Raw genomic sequence first — 18,102 nt, 5'->3', positions numbered from 1 at the left:
ATATTTATGCAGAAGACCCCACTAAAAGGTCCTGAGAGCCATCAGATGCTATGAACTACTTTTAATGAGAGCAAAACGATTAAACGCGAGTTTGACTTACCATATAAATTGATAGAGGCATGGAGAAGGCTGAAGAATAGGATTTCTTTTTTCTTTTGTCTCAGCAACGCAGAGAGATTCTCCTCTGCAACACTTCCTCTGCTGGCCATTCAATATAACCTGCAAATGGAAAAGTCCACCGTTAGTCCATTATTAGAACTTGAATATTTCCAAAGTAAAGACAACACTACGAAATGAAATTATTTTCATAAAGCGTTGATACTTAGTACAATAGTGTCTGTAATATTGTGAAAATTCAACGTTCACTAAAAATTCTATTCTCCATTTTAATTTCAACCTAGCACACTTCTCTAAATCCTATGCCTCATTTGCTACCACTCTCTACACAACTCTAGCACCTATATGAGGACGTAGATAGAAAGATCTCTTTAGCAGCCAAGTGCCAGCGTACCCTTCTCACTGGAGTTCTTTTAGGTTATGGTACACCAATAGCAATTCAGTGATCTGATAGGTTGAGGAAGGTTTATGCTACAGTTAGTGGAAATAATAAAAACTATGAGAAACAGATTCTAACCTCTTCATTTTAGCACATCCCTATCAGTTAATCAATATTGCTACCATCGTAAAAAAGTTCTATTTATGCAGAAGACCCCACTAAAATGTCCTGAGAGCCATCAGATGCTATGAACTACTTTTAATGAAAGCAAAACGATTAAACGCGAGTTTGACTTACCATATAAATTGATAGAGGCATGGAGAAGGCTGAAGAATTGGATTTCTTTTTTCTTTTGTCTCAGCAACGCAGAGAGATTCTCCTCTGCAACACTGCCTCTGCTGGCCATTCAATATAACCTGCAAATGGAAAAGTCCACCGTTAGTCCATTATTAGAACTTGAATATTTCCAAAGTAAAGACAACACTACGAAATAAAATTATTTTCATAAAGCGTTGATACTTAGTACAATAGTGTCTGTAATATTGTGAAAATTCAACGTTCACTAAAAATTCTATTCTCCATTTTAATTTCAACCTAGCACACTTCTTTAAATCCTATGCCTCATTTGCTACCACTCTCTACACAACTCTAGCACCTATATGAGGACGTAGATAGAACGATCTCTTTAGCAGCCAAGTGACAGCGTACCCTTCTCACTGGAGTTCTTTTAGGTTATGGTACACCAATAGCAGTTCAGTGATCTGATAAGTTAAGGGAGGAAGGTTTATGCTACAGTTAGTGGAAATAATAAAAACTATGAGAAACAGATTCTAACCTTCATTGTAGCACATCCCTATCAGTTAATCATTATTGCTACCATCTTAAAAAGTTATATTTATGCAGAAGACCCCACTAAAAGGTCCTGAGAGCCATCAGATGCTATGAACTACTTTTAATGAGAGCAAAACGATTAAACGAGAGTTTGACTTACCATATAAATTGATAGAGGCATGGAGAAGGCTAAAGAATTGGATTTCTTTTTTTTTGTCTCAGCAACGCAGAGAGATTCTCCTCTGCAACACTGCCTCTGCTGGCCATTCAATATAACCTGCAGATGGAAAAGTCCACCCTTAGTCCATTATGAGAACTTGAATATTTCCAAAGTAAAGACAACACTTCCAAATGAAATTATTTTCATAAAGCGTTCATACTTAGTACAATAGTGTCTGTAATATTGTGAAAATTCAACCTTCACTAAAAATTCTATTCTCCATTTTAATTTCAAACTAGCACACTTCTCTAAATCCTATGCCTCATTTGCTACCACTCTCTACACAACTCTAGCACATATATGAGGACGTAGATAGAAAGATCTCTTTAGCAGCCAAGTGCCAGCGTACCCTTCTCACTGGAGTTCTTTTAGGTTATGGTACACCAATAGCAATTCAGTGATCTGATAGGTTGAGGAAGGTTTATGCTACAGTTAGTGGAAATAATAAAAACTATGAGAAACAGATTCTAACCTCTTCATTTTAGCACATCCCTATCAGTTAATCAATATTGCTACCATCGTAAAAAAGTTCTATTTATGCAGAAGACCCCACTAAAAGGTCCTGAGAGCCATCAGATGCTATGAAGTACTTTTAATGAGAGCAAAACGATTAAAAGCGAGTTTGACTTACCATATAAATTGATAGAGGCATGGAGAAGGCTGAAGAATTGGATTTCTTTTTTTTTTGTCTCAGCAACGCAGAGAGATTCTCCTCTGCAACACTGCCTCTGCTGGCCAATCAATGTAACCTGCAGATGGAAAAGTCCACCCTTAGTCCAATATTAGAACTTGAATATTTCCAAAGTAAAGACAACACTACGAAATAAAATTATTTTCATAAAGCGTTCATACTTAGTACAATAGTGTCTGTAATATTGTGAAAATTCAACGTTCACTAAAAAATCTATTCTCCATTTTAATTTCAACCTAGCACACTTCTCTAAATCCTATGCCTCATTTGCTACCACTCTCTACACAACTCTAGCACCTATATGAGGACGTAGATAGAACGATCTCTTTAGCAGCCAAGTGACAGCGTACCCTTCTCACTGGAGTTCTTTTAGGTTATGGTACACCAATAGCAATTCAGTGATCTGATAGGTTGAGGAAGGTTTATGCTACAGTTAGTGGAAATAATAAAAACTATGAGAAACAGATTCTAACCTCTTCATTTTAGCACATCCCTATCAGTTAATCAATATTGCTACCATCTTAAAAAGTTATATTTATGCAGAAGACCCCACTAAAAGGTCCTGAGAGCCATCAGATGCTATGAACTACTTTTAATGAGAGCAAAACGATTAAACGAGAGTTTGACTTACCATATAAATTGATAGAGGCATGGAGAAGGCTAAAGAATTGGATTTCTTTTTTTTTGTCTCAGCAACGCAGAGAGATTCTCCTCTGCAACACTGCCTCTGCTGGCCATTCAATATAACCTGCAGATGGAAAAGTCCACCCTTAGTCCATTATTAGAACTTGAATATTTCCAAAGTAAAGACAACACTTCCAAATGAAATTATTTTCATAAAGCGTTCATACTTAGTACAATAGTGTCTGTAATATTGTGAAAATTCAACGTTCACTAAAAATTCTATTCTCCATTTTAATTTCAACCTAGCACACTTCTCTAAATCCTATGCCTCATTTGCTACCACTCTCTACACAACTCTAGCACCTATATGAGGACGTAGATAGAAAGATCTCTTTAGCAGCCAAGTGACAGCGTACCCTTCTCACTGGAGTTCTTTTAGGTTATGGTACACCAATAGCAATTCAGTGATATGATAAGTTAAGGGAGGAAGGTTTATGCTACAGTTAGTGGAAATAATAAAAACTATGAGAAACAGATTCTAACCTTCATTTTAGCACATCCCTATCAGTTAATCAATATTGCTACCATCGTAAAAAAGTTATATTTATGCAGAAGACCCCACTAAAAGGTCCTGAGAGCCATCAGATGCTATGAAGTACTTTTAATGAGAGCAAAACGATTAAAAGCGAGTTTGACGTACCATATAAATTGATAGAGGCATGGAGAAGGCTGAAGAATTGGATTTCTTTTTTTTTTGTCTCAGCAACGCAGAGAGATTCTCCTCTGCAACACTGCCTCTGCTGGCCAATCAATGTAACCTGCAGATGGAAAAGTCCACCCTTAGTCCAATATTAGAACTTGAATATTTCCAAAGTAAAGACAACACTACGAAATAAAATTATTTTCATAAAGCGTTCATACTTAGTACAATAGTGTCTGTAATATTGTGAAAATTCAACGTTCACTAAAAATTCTATTCTCCATTTTAATTTCAACCTAGCACACTTCTCTAAATCCTATGCCTCATTTGCTACCACTCTCTACACAACTCTAGCACCTATATGAGGACGTAGATAGAACGATCTCTTTAGCAGCCAAGTGACAGCGTACCCTTCTCACTGGAGTTCTTTTAGGTTATGGTACACCAATAGCAATTCAGTGATCTGATAGGTTGAGGAAGGTTTATGCTACAGTTAGTGGAAATAATAAAAACTATGAGAAACAGATTCTAACCTCTTCATTTTAGCACATCCCTATCAGTTAATCAATATTGCTACCATCTTAAAAAGTTATATTTATGCAGAAGACCCCACTAAAAGGTCCTGAGAGCCATCAGATGCTATGAACTACTTTTAATGAGAGCAAAACGATTAAGCGAGAGTTTGACTTACCATATAAATTGATAGAGGCATGGAGAAGGCTGAAGAATTGGATTTCTTTTTTTTTTGTCTCAGCAACGCAGAGAGATTCTCCTCTGCAACACTGCCTCTGCTGGCCAATCAATGTAACCTGCAGATGGAAAAGTCCACCCTTAGTCCAATATTAGAACTTGAATATTTCCAAAGTAAAGACAACACTACGAAATAAAATTATTTTCATAAAGCGTTCATACTTAGTACAATAGTGTCTGTAATATTGTGAAAATTCAACGTTCACTAAAAAATCTATTCTCCATTTTAATTTCAACCTAGCACACTTCTCTAAATCCTATGCCTCATTTGCTACCACTCTCTACACAACTCTAGCACCTATATGAGGACGTAGATAGAACGATCTCTTTAGCAGCCAAGTGACAGCGTACCCTTCTCACTGGAGTTCTTTTAGGTTATGGTACACCAATAGCAATTCAGTGATCTGATAGGTTGAGGAAGGTTTATGCTACAGTTAGTGGAAATAATAAAAACTATGAGAAACAGATTCTAACCTCTTCATTTTAGCACATCCCTATCAGTTAATCAATATTGCTACCATCTTAAAAAGTTATATTTATGCAGAAGACCCCACTAAAAGGTCCTGAGAGCCATCAGATGCTATGAACTACTTTTAATGAGAGCAAAACGATTAAACGAGAGTTTGACTTACCATATAAATTGATAGAGGCATGGAGAAGGCTAAAGAATTGGATTTCTTTTTTTTTGTCTCAGCAACGCAGAGAGATTCTCCTCTGCAACACTGCCTCTGCTGGCCATTCAATATAACCTGCAGATGGAAAAGTCCACCCTTAGTCCATTATTAGAACTTGAATATTTCCAAAGTAAAGACAACACTTCCAAATGAAATTATTTTCATAAAGCGTTCATACTTAGTACAATAGTGTCTGCAATATTGTGAAAATTCAACGTTCACTAAAAATTCTATTCTCCATTTTAATTTCAACCTAGCACACTTCTCTAAATCCTATGCCTCATTTGCTACCACTCTCTACACAACTCTAGCACCTATATGAGGACGTAGATAGAAAGATCTCTTTAGCAGCCAAGTGACAGCGTACCCTTCTCACTGGAGTTCTTTTAGGTTATGGTACACCAATAGCAATTCAGTGATCTGATAAGTTAAGGGAGGAAGGTTTATGCTACAGTTAGTGGAAATAATAAAAACTATGAGAAACAGATTCTAACCTTCATTTTAGCACATCCCTATCAGTTAATCAATATTGCTACCATCTTAAAAAGTTATATTTATGCAGAAGACCCCACTAAAAGGTCCTGAGAGCCATCAGATGCTATGAACTACTTTTAATGAGCAAAACGATTAAACGCGAGTTTGACTTACCATATAAATTGATAGAGGCATGGAGAAGGCTGAAGAATTGGATTTCTTTTTTTTTTGTCTCAGCAACGCAGAGAGATTCTCCTCTGCAACACTGCCTCTGCTGGCCATTCAATATAACCTGCATATGGAAAAGTCCACCGTTAGTCCATTATTAGAACTTGAATATTTCCAAAGTAAAGACAACACTACGAAATAAAATTATTTTCATAAAGCGTTCATACTTAGTACAATAGTGTCTGTAATATTGTGAAAATTCAACGTTCACTAAAAATTCTATTCTCCATTTTAATTTCAACCTAGCACACTTCTCTAAATCCTATGCCTCATTTGCTACCACTCTCTACACAACTCTAGCACCTATATGAGGACGTAGATAGAACGATCTCTTTAGCAGCCAAGTGCCAGCGTACCCTTCTCACTGGAGTTCTTTTAGGTTATGGTACACCAATAGCAATTCAGTGATCTGATAGGTTGAGGAAGGTTTATGCTACAGTTAGTGGAAATAATAAAAACTATGAGAAACAGATTCTAACCTTCATTTTAGCACATCCCTATCAGTTAATCAATATTGCTACCATCTTAAAAAGTTATATTTATGCAGAAGACCCCACTAAAAGGTCCTGAGAGCCATCAGATGCTATGAACTACTTTTAATGAGAGCAAAACGATTAAACGAGAGTTTGACTTACCATATAAATTGATAGAGGCATGGAGAAGGCTAAAGAATTGGATTTCTTTTTTTTTGTCTCAGCAACGCAGAGAGATTCTCCTCTGCAACACTGCCTCTGCTGGCCATTCAATATAACCTGCAGATGGAAAAGTCCACCCTTAGTCCATTATGAGAACTTGAATATTTCCAAAGTAAAGACAACACTTCCAAATGAAATTATTTTCATAAAGCGTTCATACTTAGTACAATAGTGTCTGTAATATTGTCAAAATTCAACCTTCACTAAAAATTCTATTCTCCATTTTAATTTCAACCTAGCACACTTCTCTAAATCCTATGCCTCATTTGCTACCACTCTCTACACAACTCTAGCACATATATGAGGACGTAGATAGAAAGATCTCTTTAGCAGCCAAGTGCCAGCGTACCCTTCTCACTGGAGTTCTTTTAGGTTATGTTACACCAATAGCAATTCAGTGATCTGATAGGTTGAGGAAGGTTTATGCTACAGTTAGTGGAAATAATAAAAACTATGAGAAACAGATTCTAACCTCTTCATTTTAGCACATCCCTATCAGTTAATCAATATTGCTACCATCGTAAAAAAGTTCTATTTATGCAGAAGACCCCACTAAAAGGTCCTGAGAGCCATCAGATGCTATGAAGTACTTTTAATGAGAGCAAAACGATTAAAAGCGAGTTTGACTTACCATATAAATTGATAGAGGCATGGAGAAGGCTGAAGAATTGGATTTCTTTTTTTTTTGTCTCAGCAACGCAGAGAGATTCTCCTCTGCAACACTGCCTCTGCTGGCCAATCAATGTAACCTGCAGATGGAAAAGTCCACCCTTAGTCCAATATTAGAACTTGAATATTTCCAAAGTAAAGACAACACTATGAAATAAAATTATTTTCATAAAGCGTTCATACTTAGTACAATAGTGTCTGTAATATTGGGAAAATTCAACGTTCACTAAAAATTCTATTCTCCATTTTAATTTCAACCTAGCACACTTCTCTAAATCCTATGCCTCATTTGCTACCACTCTCTACACAACTCTAGCACCTATATGAGGACGTAGATAGAACGATCTCTTTAGCAGCCAAGTGACAGCGTACCCTTCTCACTGGAGTTCTTTTAGGTTATGGTACACCAATAGCAATTCAGTGATCTGATAGGTTGAGGAAGGTTTATGCTACAGTTAGTGGAAATAATAAAAACTATGAGAAACAGATTCTAACCTCTTCATTTTAGCACATCCCTATCAGTTAATCAATATTGCTACCATCTTAAAAAGTTATATTTATGCAGAAGACCCCACTAAAAGGTCCTGAGAGCCATCAGATGCTATGAACTACTTTTAATGAGAGCAAAACGATTAAGCGAGAGTTTGACTTACCATATAAATTGATAGAGGCATGGAGAAGGCTAAAGAATTGGATTTCTTTTTTTTTGTCTCAGCAACGCAGAGAGATTCTCCTCTGCAACACTGCCTCTGCTGGCCATTCAATATAACCTGCAGATGGAAAAGTCCACCCTTAGTCCATTATTAGAACTTGAATATTTCCAAAGTAAAGACAACACTTCCAAATGAAATTATTTTCATAAAGCGTTCATACTTAGTACAATAGTGTCTGTAATATTGTGAAAATTCAACGTTCACTAAAAATTCTATTCTCCATTTTAATTTCAACCTAGCACACTTCTCTAAATCCTATGCCTCATTTTCTACCACGTTCTACACAAATCTAGCACCTATATGAGGACGTAGATAGAAAGATCTCTTTAGCAGCCAAGTGACAGCGTACCCTTCTCACTTGAGTTCTTTTAGGTTATGGTACACCAATAGCAATTCAGTGATCTGATAAGTTAAGGGAGGAAGGTTTATGCTACAGTTAGTGGAAATAATAAAAACGATGAGAAACCGATTCTAACCTCTTCATTTTAGCACATCCCTATCAGTTAATCAATATTGCTACCATCGTAAAAAAGTTCTATTTATGCAGAAGACCCCACTAAAAGGTCCTGAGAACCATCAGATGCTATGAAGTACTTTTAATGAGAGCAAAACGATTAAAAGCGAGTTTGACTTACCATATAAATTGATAGAGGCATGGAGAAGGCTGAAGAATTGGATTTCTTTTTTTTTTGTCTCAGCAACGCAGAGAGATTCTCCTCTGCAACACTGCCTCTGCTGGCCAATCAATGTAACCTGCAGATGGAAAAGTCCACCCTTAGTCCAATATTAGAACTTGAATATTTCCAAAGTAAAGACAACACTACGAAATAAAATTATTTTCATAAAGCGTTCATACTTAGTACAATAGTGTCTGTAATATTGTGAAAATTCAACGTTCACTAAAAATTCTATTCTCCATTTTAATTTCAACCTAGCACACTTCTCTAAATCCTATGCCTCATTTGCTACCACTCTCTACACAACTCTAGCACCTATATGAGGACGTAGATAGAACGATCTCTTTAGCAGCCAAGTGACAGCGTACCCTTCTCACTGGAGTTCTTTTAGGTTATGGTACACCAATAGAAATTCAGTGATCTGATAAGTTAAGGGAGGAAGGTTTATGCTACAGTTAGTGGAAATAATAAAAACTATGAGAAACAGATTCTAACCTCTTCATTTTAGCACATCCCTATCAGTTAATCAATATTGCTACCATCTTAAAAAGTTCTATTTATGCAGAAGACCCCACTAAAAGGTCCTGAGAGCCATCAGAAGTTATGAACTACTTTTAATGTGAGCAAAACGATTAAACGCGAGTTTGATTTACCATATAAATTGATAGAGGCATGGAGAAGGCTGAAGAATTGGATTTCTTTTTTTTTTGTCTCAGCAACGCAGAGAGATTCTCCTCTGCAACACTGACTCTGCTGGCCATTCAATATAACCTGCAGATGGAAAAGTCCACAGTTAGTCCATTATTAGAACTTGAATATTTCCAAAGTAAAGACAACACTACCAAATGAAATTATTTTCATAAAGCGTTCATACTTAGTACAATAGTGTCTGTAATATTGTGAAAATTCAACGTTCACTAAAATTTCTATTCTCCATTTTAATTTCAACCTAGCACACTTCTCTAAATCCTATGCCTCATTTGCTACCACTCTCTACACAACTCTAGCACCTATATGAGGACGTAGATAGAAAGATCTCTTTAGCAGCCAAGTGACAGCGTACCCTTCTCACTGGAGTTCTTTTAGGTTATGGTACACCAATAGCAATTCAGTGATCTGATAAGTTAAGGGAGGAAGGTTTATGCTACAGTTAGTGGAAATAATAAAAACTATGAGAAACAGATTCTAACCTCTTCATTTTAGCACATCCCTATCAGTTAAGCAATATTGCTACCATCTTAAAAAGTTCTATTCATGCAGAAGACCCCACTAAAAGGTCCTGAGAGCCATCAGATGCTATGAACTACTTTTAATGAGAGCAAAACGATTAAACGCAAGTTTGACTTACCATATAAATTGATAGAGGCATGGAGAAGGCTGAATAATTGTATATCTTTTTTCTTTTGTCTCAGCAACGCAGAGAGATTCTCCTCTGCAACACTGCCTCTGCTGGCCATTCAATATAACCTGCAGATGGAAAAGTCCACCGTTAGTCCATTATTAGAACTTGAATATTTCCAAAGTAAAGACAACACTACCAAATGAAATTATTTTCATAAAGCGTTCATACTTAGTACAATAGTGTCTGTAATATTGTGAAAATTCAACGTTCACTAAAAATTCTATTCTCCATTTTAATTTCAACCTAGCACACTTCTCTAAATCCTATGCCTCATTTGCTACCACTCTCTACACAACTCTAGCACCTATATGAGGACGTAGATAGAAAGATCTCTTTAGCAGCCAAGTGCCAGCGTACCCTTCTCACTGGAGTTCTTTTAGGTTATGGTACACCAATAGCAATTCAGTGATCTGATAGGTTGAGGAAGGTTTATGCTACAGTTAGTGGAAATAATAAAAACTATGAGAAACAGATTCTAACCTCTTCATTTTAGCACATCCCTATCAGTTAATCAATATTGCAACCATCTTAAAAAGTTATATTTATGCAGAAGACCCAACTAAAAGGTCCTGAGAGCCATCAGATGCTATGAACTACTTTTAATGAGAGCAAAACGATTAAACGCGAGTTTGACTTACCATATAAATTGATAGAGGCATGGAGAAGGCTGAAGAATAGGATTTCTTTTTTCTTTTGTCTCAGCAACGCAGAGAGATTCTCCTCTGCAACACTTCCTCTGCTGGCCATTCAATATAACCTGCAAATGGAAAAGTCCACCGTTAGTCCATTATTAGAACTTGAATATTTCCAAAGTAAAGACAACACTACGAAATGAAATTATTTTCATAAAGCGTTGATACTTAGTACAATAGTGTCTGTAATATTGTGAAAATTCAACGTTCACTAAAAATTCTATTCTCCATTTTAATTTCAACCTAGCACACTTCTCTAAATCCTATGCCTCATTTGCTACCACTCTCTACACAACTCTAGCACCTATATGAGGACGTAGATAGAACGATCTCTTTAGCAGCCAAGTGACAGCGTACCCTTCTCACTGGAGTTCTTTTAGGTTATGGTACACCAATAGCAGTTCAGTGATCTGATAAGTTAAGGGAGGAAGGTTTATGCTACAGTTAGTGGAAATAATAAAAACTATGAGAAACAGATTCTAACCTTCATTTTAGCACATCCCTATCAGTTAATCAATATTGCTACCATCTTAAAAAGTTATATTTATGCAGAAGACCCCACTAAAAGGTCCTGAGAGCCATCAGATGCTATGAACTACTTTTAATGAGAGCAAAACGATTAAACGAGAGTTTGACTTACCATATAAATTGATAGAGGCATGGAGAAGGCTAAAGAATTGGATTTCTTTTTTTTTGTCTCAGCAACGCAGAGAGATTCTCCTCTGCAACACTGCCTCTGCTGGCCATTCAATATAACCTGCAGATGGAAAAGTCCACCCTTAGTCCATTATGAGAACTTGAATATTTCCAAAGTAAAGACAACACTTCCAAATGAAATTATTTTCATAAAGCGTTCATACTTAGTACAATAGTGTCTGTAATATTGTGAAAATTCAACCTTCACTAAAAATTCTATTCTCCATTTTAATTTCAACCTAGCACACTTCTCTAAATCCTATGCCTCATTTGCTACCACTCTCTACACAACTCTAGCACATATATGAGGACGTAGATAGAAAGATCTCTTTAGCAGCCAAGTGCCAGCGTACCCTTCTCACTGGAGTTCTTTTAGGTTATGTTACACCAATAGCAATTCAGTGATCTGATAGGTTGAGGAAGGTTTATGCTACAGTTAGTGGAAATAATAAAAACTATGAGAAACAGATTCTAACCTCTTCATTTTAGCACATCCCTATCAGTTAATCAATATTGCTACCATCGTAAAAAAGTTCTATTTATGCAGAAGACCCCACTAAAAGGTCCTGAGAGCCATCAGATGCTATGAAGTACTTTTAATGAGAGCAAAACGATTAAAAGCGAGTTTGACTTACCATATAAATTGATAGAGGCATGGAGAAGGCTGAAGAATTGGATTTCTTTTTTTTTTGTCTCAGCAACGCAGAGAGATTCTCCTCTGCAACACTGCCTCTGCTGGCCAATCAATGTAACCTGCAGATGGAAAAGTCCACCCTTAGTCCAATATTAGAACTTGAATATTTCCAAAGTAAAGACAACACTACGAAATAAAATTATTTTCATAAAGCGTTCATACTTAGTACAATAGTGTCTGTAATATTGGGAAAATTCAACGTTCACTAAAAATTCTATTCTCCATTTTAATTTCAACCTAGCACACTTCTCTAAATCCTATGCCTCATTTGCTACCACTCTCTACACAACTCTAGCACCTATATGAGGACGTAGATAGAACGATCTCTTTAGCAGCCAAGTGACAGCGTACCCTTCTCACTGGAGTTCTTTTAGGTTATGGTACACCAATAGCAATTCAGTGATCTGATAGGTTGAGGAAGGTTTATGCTACAGTTAGTGGAAATAATAAAAACTATGAGAAACAGATTCTAACCTCTTCATTTTAGCACATCCCTATCAGTTAATCAATATTGCTACCATCTTAAAAAGTTATATTTATGCAGAAGACCCCACTAAAAGGTCCTGAGAGCCATCAGATGCTATGAACTACTTTTAATGAGAGCAAAACGATTAAGCGAGAGTTTGACTTACCATATAAATTGATAGAGGCATGGAGAAGGCTAAAGAATTGGATTTCTTTTTTTTTGTCTCAGCAACGCAGAGAGATTCTCCTCTGCAACACTGCCTCTGCTGGCCATTCAATATAACCTGCAGATGGAAAAGTCCACCCTTAGTCCATTATTAGAACTTGAATATTTCCAAAGTAAAGACAACACTTCCAAATGAAATTATTTTCATAAAGCGTTCATACTTAGTACAATAGTGTCTGTAATATTGTGAAAATTCAACGTTCACTAAAAATTCTATTCTCCATTTTAATTTCAACCTAGCACACTTCTCTAAATCCTATGCCTCATTTGCTACCACGTTCTACACAAATCTAGCACCTATATGAGGACGTAGATAGAAAGATCTCTTTAGCAGCCAAGTGACAGCGTACCCTTCTCACTTGAGTTCTTTTAGGTTATGGTACACCAATAGCAATTCAGTGATCTGATAAGTTAAGGGAGGAAGGTTTATGCTACAGTTAGTGGAAATAATAAAAACGATGAGAAACCGATTCTAACCTCTTCATTTTAGCACATCCCTATCAGTTAATCAATATTGCTACCATCGTAAAAAAGTTCTATTTATGCAGAAGACCCCACTAAAAGGTCCTGAGAACCATCAGATGCTATGAAGTACTTTCAATGAGAGCAAAACGATTAAAAGCGAGTTTGACTTACCATATAAATTGATAGAGGCATGGAGAAGGCTGAAGAATTGGATTTCTTTTTTTTTTGTCTCAGCAACGCAGAGAGATTCTCCTCTGCAACACTGCCTCTGCTGGCCAATCAATGTAACCTGCAGATGGAAAAGTCCACCCTTAGTCCAATATTAGAACTTGAATATTTCCAAAGTAAAGACAACACTACGAAATAAAATTATTTTCATAAAGCGTTCATACTTAGTACAATAGTGTCTGTAATATTGTGAAAATTCAGCGTTCACTAAAAATTCTATTCTCCATTTTAATTTCAACCTAGCACACTTCTCTAAATCCTATGCCTCATTTGCTACCACTCTCTACACAACTCTAGCACCTATATGAGGACGTAGATAGAACGATCTCTTTAGCAGCCAAGTGACAGCGTACCCTTCTCACTGGAGTTCTTTTAGGTTATGGTACACCAATAGCAATTCAGTGATCTGATAAGTTAAGGGAGGAAGGTTTATGCTACAGTTAGTGGAAATAATAAAAACTATGAGAAACAGATTCTAACCTCTTCATTTTAGCACATCCCTATCAGTTAATCAATATTGCTACCATCTTAAAAAGTTCTATTTATGCAGAAGACCCCACTAAAAGGTCCTGAGAGCCATCAGAAGTTATGAACTACTTTTAATGTGAGCAAAACGATTAAACGCGAGTTTGATTTACCATATAAATTGATAGAGGCATGGAGAAGGCTGAAGAATTGGATTTCTTTTTTTTTTGTCTCAGCAACGCAGAGAGATTCTCCTCTGCAACACTGACTCTGCTGGCCATTCAATATAACCTGCAGATGGAAAAGTCCACAGTTAGTCCATTATTAGAACTTGAATATTTCCAAAGTAAAGACAACACTACCAAATGAAATTATTTTCATAAAGCGTTCATACTTAGTACAATAGTGTCTGTAATATTGTGAAAATTCAACGTTCACTAAAATTTCTATTCTCCATTTTAATTTCAACCTAGCACACTTCTCTAAATCCTATGCCTCATTTGCTACCACTCTCTACACAACTCTAGCACCTATATGAGGACGTAGATAGAAAGATCTCTTTAGCAGCCAAGTGACAGCGTACCCTTCTCACTGGAGTTCTTTTAGGTTATGGTACACCAATAGCAATTCAGTGATCTGATAAGTTAAGGGAGGAAGGTTTATGCTACAGTTAGTGGAAATAATAAAAACTATGAGAAACAGATTCTAACCTCTTCATTTTAGCACATCCCTATCAGTTAAGCAATATTGCTACCATCTTAAAAAGTTCTATTCATGCAGAAGACCCCACTAAAAGGTCCTGAGAGCCATCAGATGCTATGAACTACTTTTAATGAGAGCAAAACGATTAAACGCGAGTTTGACTTACCATATAAATTGATAGAGGCATGGAGAAGGCTGAATAATTGTATATCTTTTTTCTTTTGTCTCAGCAACGCAGAGAGATTCTCCTCTGCAACACTGCCTCTGCTGGCCATTCAATATAACCTGCAGATGGAAAAGTCCACCGTTAGTCCATTATTAGAACTTGAATATTTCCAAAGTAAAGACAACACTACCAAATGAAATTATTTTCATAAAGCGTTCATACTTAGTACAATAGTGTCTGTAATATTGTGAAAATTCAACGCACACTAAAAACTCTATTCTCCATTTTAATTTCAACCTAGCACACTTCTCTAAATCCTATGCCTCATTTGCTACCACTCTCTATACAACTCTAGCACCTATATGAGGAAGTAGATAGAAAGATCTCTTTAGCAGCCAAGTGACAGCGTACCCTTCTCACTGTAGTTCTTTTAGGTTATGGTACACCAATAGCAATTCAGTGATCTGATAAGTTAAGGGAGGAAGGTTTATGCTACAGTTAGTGGAAATATTAAAAACTATGAGAAACAGATTCTAACCTCTTCATTTTAGCACATCCCTATCAGTTAATCAATATTGCTACCATCTTAAAAAGTTCTATTTATGCAGAAGACCCCACTAAAAGGTCCTGAGAGCCATCAGAAGTTATGAACTACTTTTAATGTGAGCAAAACGATTAAACGCGAGTTTGATTTACCATATAAATTGATAGAGGCATGGAGAAGGCTGAAGAATTGGATTTCTTTTTTTTTGTCTCAGCAACGCAGAGAGATTCTCCTCTGCAACACTGACTCTGCTGGCCATTCAATATAACCTGCAGATGGAAAAGTCCACAGTTAGTCCATTATTAGAACTTGAATATTTCCAAAGTAAAGACAACACTACCAAGTGAAATTATTTTCATAAAGCGTTCATACTTAGTACAATAGTGTCTGTAATATTGTGAAAATTCAACGTTCACTAAAATTTCTATTCTCCATTTTAATTTCAACCTAGCACACTTCTCTAAATCCTATGCCTCATTTGCTACCACTCTCTACACAACTCTAGCACCTATATGAGGACGTAGATAGAAAGATCTCTTTAGCAGCCAAGTGACAGCGTACCCTTCTCACTGGAGTTCTTTTAGGTTATGGTACACCAATAGCAATTCAGTGATCTGATAAGTTAAGGGAGGAAGGTTTATGCTACAGTTAGTGGAAATAATAAAAACTATGAGAAACAGATTCTAACCTCTTCATTTTAGCACATCCCTATCAGTTAATCAATATTGCAACCATCTTAAAAAGTTCTATTTATGCAGAAGACCCCACTAAAAGGTCCTGAGAGCCATCAGATGCTATGAACTACTTTTAATGAGAGCAAAACGATTAAACGCGAGTTTGACTTACCATATAAATTGATAGAGGCATGGAGAAGGCTGAAGAATAGGATTTCTTTTTTCTTTTGTCTCAGCAACGCAGAGAGATTCTCCTCTGCAACACTTCCTCTGCTGGCCATTCAATATAACCTGCAAATGGAAAAGTCCACCGTTAGTCCATTATTAGAACTTGAATATTTCCAAAGTAAAGACAACACTACGAAATGAAATTATTTTCATAAAGCGTTGATACTTAGTACAATAGTGTCTGTAATATTGTGAAAATTCAACGTTCACTAAAAATTCTATTCTCCATTTTAATTTCAACCTAGCACACTTCTCTAAATCCTATGCCTCATTTGCTACCACTCTCTACACAACTCTAGCACCTATATGAGGACGTAGATAGAACGATCTCTTTAGCAGCCAAGTGACAGCGTACCCTTCTCACTGGAGTTCTTTTAGGTTATGGTACACCAATAGCAGTTCAGTGATCTGATAAGTTAAGGGAGGAAGGTTTATGCTACAGTTAGTGGAAATAATAAAAACTATGAGAAACAGATTCTAACCTTCATTTTAGCACATCCCTATCAGTTAATCAATATTGCTACCATCTTAAAAAGTTATATTTATGCAGAAGACCCCACTAAAAGGTCCTGAGAGCCATCAGATGCTATGAACTACTTTTAATGAGAGCAAAACGATTAAACGAGAGTTTGACTTACCATATAAATTGATAGAGGCATGGAGAAGGCTAAAGAATTGGATTTCTTTTTTTTTGTCTCAGCAACGCAGAGAGATTCTCCTCTGCAACACTGCCTCTGCTGGCCATTCAATATAACCTGCAGATGGAAAAGTCCACCCTTAGTCCATTATGAGAACTTGAATATTTCCAAAGTAAAGACAACACTTCCAAATGAAATTATTTTCATAAAGCGTTCATACTTAGTACAATAGTGTCTGTAATATTGTGAAAATTCAACCTTCACTAAAAATTCTATTCTCCATTTTAATTTCAACCTAGCACACTTCTCTAAATCCTATGCCTCATTTGCTACCACTCTCTACACAACTCTAGCACATATATGAGGACGTAGATAGAAATATCTCTTTAGCAGCCAAGTGCCAGCGTACCCTTCTCACTGGAGTTCTTTTAGGTTATGTTACACCAATAGCAATTCAGTGATCTGATAGGTTGAGGAAGGTTTATGCTACAGTTAGTGGAAATAATAAAAACTATGAGAAACAGATTCTAACCTCTTCATTTTAGCACATCCCTATCAGTTAATCAATATTGCTACCATCGTAAAAAAGTTCTATTTATGCAGAAGACCCCACTAAAAGGTCCTGAGAGCCATCAGATGCTATGAAGTACTTTTAATGAGAGCAAAACGATTAAAAGCGAGTTTGACTTACCATATAAATTGATAGAGGCATGGAGAAGGCTGAAGAATTGGATTTCTTTTTTTTTTGTCTCAGCAACGCAGAGAGATTCTCCTCTGCAACACTGCCTCTGCTGGCCAATCAATGTAACCTGCAGATGGAAAAGTCCACCCTTAGTCCAATATTAGAACTTGAATATTTCCAAAGTAAAGACAACACTATGAAATAAAATTATTTTCATAAAGCGTTCATACTTAGTACAATAGTGTCTGTAATATTGGGAAAATTCAACGTTCACTAAAAATTCTATTCTCCATTTTAATTTCAACCTAGCACACTTCTCTAAATCCTATGCCTCATTTGCTACCACTCTCTACACAACTCTAGCACCTATATGAGGACGTAGATAGAACGATCTCTTTAGCAGCCAAGTGACAGCGTACCCTTCTCACTGGAGTTCTTTTAGGTTATGGTACACCAATAGCAATTCAGTGATCTGATAGGTTGAGGAAGGTTTATGCTACAGTTAGTGGAAATAATAAAAACTATGAGAAACAGATTCTAACCTCTTCATTTTAGCACATCCCTATCAGTTAATCAATATTGCTACCATCTTAAAAAGTTATATTTATGCAGAAGACCCCACTAAAAGGTCCTGAGAGCCATCAGATGCTATGAACTACTTTTAATGAGAGCAAAACGATTAAGCGAGAGTTT

Source organism: Triturus cristatus, chromosome 10 (assembly GCF_964204655.1).
Source record: "Triturus cristatus chromosome 10, aTriCri1.1, whole genome shotgun sequence".
Taxonomy (NCBI): domain Eukaryota; kingdom Metazoa; phylum Chordata; class Amphibia; order Caudata; family Salamandridae; genus Triturus; species Triturus cristatus.
The sequence above is the reverse complement of the archived record's forward strand: the minus strand, read 5'-3'. Positions refer to the sequence as shown.